The sequence below is a fragment of the Triticum dicoccoides genome, chromosome 1B (genome assembly GCF_002162155.2).
Source record: "Triticum dicoccoides isolate Atlit2015 ecotype Zavitan chromosome 1B, WEW_v2.0, whole genome shotgun sequence".
Lineage (NCBI taxonomy): Eukaryota > Viridiplantae > Streptophyta > Magnoliopsida > Poales > Poaceae > Triticum > Triticum dicoccoides.
Window position 1 is genome coordinate 687111460 of NC_041381.1, and position 5001 is coordinate 687116460.

The following is a 5001-nucleotide window of genomic DNA, read 5'->3' on the forward strand; positions in this document are numbered from 1 at the left end:
GATGATCTTCGCGCCACCCCCTGTCTTGAGTCGTCACCACCAAAAACAACAAGCGCACCCCCCGGGTCATGGGCGTGAAATCCCGCATGTATTTAGTCCACCAAAAATATGGAGGGTGGAACACCAAGGAACAAGATTTATGAAATCAGTTCGGCTCTCGCCGCATGGGTACCAGGGGATCTGCGTGCAATACGTAGAAGGATAAGTTCCTTTCCATGAACGTATCAAGTTCGATGGAGACAAACTACAAGGGAAGAACCATCTTTGATGTAAAGGGAACCAAAATTAGACTTTGTGAGAAACCAGTGTCCAACATTCATGGAACCATTGTTAAATGCACTAAAAAAACGCATGACGCGATAATGGGTTCCACAATGCACACAGAGTCCTACTTCTATGTATCCTAAATCGCGATCAAATCACACTCATTGCTTAGCGTCATATCTAACATCAATTGGAAGCGGGAGAGCTAGTGACCCCTCCTCAGTTTTAACTTTTGCCACAAGAACCACCAAAACTACGAGGGAAAGAACCGTCTTCGACGGGAAGGGAAACGAAAATAGACTTTTGTGAGGATCGGGTGTCCCACATTCATGGGCCCATTGTTGAACCCACTCAAAAAACACACGTCGCGATAATGGGTTCGCGGGTCGCTATGAAGAACCGTCAAAACTATGAGGGAAGAACCGTCTTTGATAGGAAGGGAACCGAATATAGACTATGTGAAGAACCGGTGTCCCACATTCATGGAACCATTATTCAACTCACTAAGAAATGCACGATGCGATAATGGGTTCGCGGGTCGCATGAAGAACCACCAAAACTAGGAGGGAAGAACCATCTTTGATGGGAAGGGAACGAAAATATACTTTGTGAGGATCTGGTGTCCCACATTCATGGAACCTTTGTTCAATCCACTACAAAATGCACATTGCGATAATGGGTTCGCGCGTTGCCATGAAGGACCGCGAAAACTACGAGGGAAGAACCATCTTCGATGGGAAGGCAACCAAAAATATACTTTCTGAAGAACTGATGTCCCACATTCATGGAACCGTTGTTCAACTTACTCAAATGCACGATGGGATAATGGATCCTTAGGTCACCGTGAAGAACCACCAAAACTACAAGGGAAGAACCGTCTTTGATCGGAAGGGAATCCATGATAGACTTTGTGAGGAACCAGTGTTCCACATTCATGGAACCATTGATCAACCCACTAAAAAATGCACGACGGGATAACGAGTTCCCGATCGCGATGAAGAACTGCCCGAACTACGAGGGGAGAACCGTCTTTGATGGGAAGGGAACCGAAAGTAGACTTCTGTGAGGATCCGGTGTCCCACATTCATGGACCCATTGTTTAATCCACTTAAGAACACATGTCATGATAATGGGTTCATGGGTCGCTATGAAGAACCGCGAAAACTTCGAGGGAAGAACCACCATTGGTGGGAAGGGAACCAAAAATATACTTTGTGAAGAACCGATGTCCACATTCATGGAACCGTTGTTCAACTCACTCAAAAAATGCAGGGTGCGATAATGGGTTCTCAGGTCACCATGAAACTACAAAGGAAGAATCGTCTTTGATTGGAAGGAAACTGAAATAGACTTTGTGAGGAAGCATTGTCCCACATTCATGGAACCGTTGATCAACCCACTAAAAAACGCACGACGAGATAATAGGTTCGCGGGTCGCCATGAAGAGCCACCAAAACTATGAGGGAAGAACCATCTTTGATGTAAAGGGAACCGAAAATAGACTTTGTGAGGAACCAGTGTCCAACATTCATGGAACCATTGTTAAATGCACTCAAAAACGCATGACGCGATAATGGGTTCCACAATGCACACAGTGTCCCACTTCTCTGTATCCTAAATCATGATCCTTTCGACAATTTGCACTCATTGCTTAATGTCATATCTGACATCAATTGGAAGTGGGAGATCTTGTGACCTCTCCTCATTTTTGACTTTTGCCACAAGAAACCACCAAAACAACCAGGAGAAGAACCATGCATCTTTGATGGGAAGGGAACCGAAAATAAACTTTTGTGAGGACCCATTGTTGAAACCACTCAAAAATGCATAATGCGATAATGGGTTCGCAGGTCGCCATGAAGAACCATCAAAACTACGAGGGAAGGACTATCTTTGACGAGAAGGGAACGAAAATAGACTTTGTGAGCATCCGGTGTCCCACATCTATGGAACCATTGTTCAACCCGCTAAAAAACGCACTCGTAATAATGGGTTCGCGGGTCGCCATGAAGAACCGCCAAAACTACGAGGGAAAAACCGTCTTTGATGGGAAGGGAACCGAAAATATACTTTGCGAAGAACTGATGTCCCACATTCATGGAACCGTTGTTCAACTCACTCAAAATGCACGATGCGATAATGAATTCTCAGGTCACCATGAAGAACTGCCAAAACTACAAGGGAAGAACCGGCTTTGACAGAAATGGGAACCGATAATAGACTTTGTAATGAACCATTGTCCCACATTCATGGAACCATTAATCAACCCACTAAAAAACACACGACGGGATAATCGGTTCATGGGTCGCCATGAAGAATCACCCGAACTATGACGGAAGAACCATCTTTGATGTGAAGGGAACCAAAAATAGACTTCTGTGGGGATCTGGTGTCTCACATGATTGGACCCATTGTTGAACCCACTCAAAAACACACGTTGCGATAATGGGTCCACAGGTCGCTATGAATAACCACGAAAACTATGATGAAGAACCATCTTTGATTCGAAGGGAACCAAAAATAAACTATGTAAAGAACTAGTGTCCCACATTCATGGAACCATTGTCCAACTCACTCAAGAACGCACGATGCAATAATGGTTCGTGGGTTGCCATGAATAACCACCAAAACTAGGAGGGAAGAACCGCCTGTGATGGGAAGGGAACGAAAATAGACTTTGTGAGGATTTGGCGTCCCACATTCATGGAACCATTGTTCAACCCGCTAAAAGCGCATGTCACGATAATGGGTTCGCGTGTCGCCATGAAGAACCGCGAAAACTACGAGGTAAGAACCGTCTTTGATTGGAAGGGAAATGAAAATATACTTTGTGAAGAATTGATGTCACATTCACAGAACAGTTGTTCAACTCACTAAAAAATGCACGAGGCGATAATGGGGCGGATATGGGGCGGCTCGGGCACGCCCGGGCGCGTCCGCCTGGCAAGCGCGGCCCACCACTAACCCCATGGTTGTCCCACAAAAAACCCCTTCCGGCTCATCGCTCCAAAACCATGGCTCACTCACTCTCCACTCTTGCTCCGTCCTCTTCGCACCCTGCACCGATTCCGATCGAATCCGACGCAATGTCGAGCTCCGGCAACCGCTCTGACTTCGACCTGGATCCGGACTATGAGCTTGCCCTCCGCATCGCCTTAGAGCGGTCCAAGGTGGAGACCGGGGGGCCGCTCCAGATCTGTAGCCTCGCCGCAGATGCCACTTCCCCGACGACGCAACTCGGACGCCAGCGCTGGCCCTCTTGGCGGGGACGCAGCTCGGACGCCTGCGCAATCCGCTCCTCCTCTACGCCTTCCCCTGCTCTCGCCGGCAGCTGCTTCCCCACATGGTCCATGGTGGGTGCTTGTGCCCGCCCGCTGGCTCTGACACGCACGCCAGAATCAGAGGCGCGCGCCGCCCACCATGAGCGGCAGCGACAAAGGGAGAGGAGGGAGGTGGAGCAGTCCGTGCGCAGCCGCTGCAGGATGGAGGTGGAACCTGGTGAGGACGCGCGACTCCTCGAATGGGTCTACCGCCATTCTCTTATGACCGCGGAGACGGACGTGCGGCGGCTCCGCCGGAAGAGCGCCAAGGTGCTCCGGATTGCCATTGAGCAGTCCGAGTGCGAGACGGCAGAGGCGGCTTCGCTCATGAAGCTCAAGCTGCAGCAGGACATGGAGATCTGATGGCTAAAAGGGCTCGTCATCCTCTCCGACGACGATGATGGCCAGGGCTGCTCGTCGGACGACTCGGACGATCCGCCACCAGCAGCCGACCGGAAGGGCAAAGGGCCGACAAGGAACTGGTGAATCTTCGCCGTCTCCGTCTTCAATTTCAAGTTTTTAGTAATCTAGTTTAAATTTGTCCGTCGTTTATGTGAATTATGTGACTGTAACGACCATTTAGACATTTGTCGGTGATCTTTCGGTGATCGGAATGTGCATTCCTCTGTTCGTTTCTATGTTTATGTGATGATCTATGTTCTTTTTATCTACGTTGTGCTAGTATGGACATGAGGGACCGGATATGAGATACATGGATGTGGACGACAGAATTTGAAGAGTGCCCGCTTCTGGGGGTGTTTGAGGCCCTGATTTACAGGTCGCGACTGTAGATGCTCTTCGGAGAGGCCAAGATGTGGTTAGGCCAACTCCAACGCGCGACCCTGTCATGTCCGTCTGCGTCAGTTTGGGCCAAAATGGACATACAACAAGGCCCAATGTGCAGCCGCATCCGCAAATTTTGACCGTTTGGCATCCGGCCCGCCCCATTTCCGGCGCAAACATGCGCTCGGTTTACGTCCACAGGGATGCCAAACGGACGGGCACGCGCTCGCGAGTCGTCCGCCTCGGGGACGCATGGCGGCCGCCCAACTACCTCCATGACCCACACTAAATGCGCACGCACGACGGGCCCCGGCTATCAGCCACACATCCTACGGTCGTTGTCCTTCTTAAATTGGAAGCCATGGACCGGCCAATCCACAACTTCCACTTCCCGGTCGGCCTGCCTCCTTGAGCCTCGACAAGAGCAAACCCTAGGCAGCGCCGCCGCACCCCCACTAGACTGCCATTTCAGGAGGCTCTATGTGTAAAGGTTTATCTGACATATCCGCTTTGGTCATGGCAAAAATCAGCAAATCAATAATTCAGAACCTTATCCACACAAGGGTGCGAATCACGATGCATACAAACGGTTCCGATAGCCACCTCCACAACAAGTGTTGATAGCAAATCCATG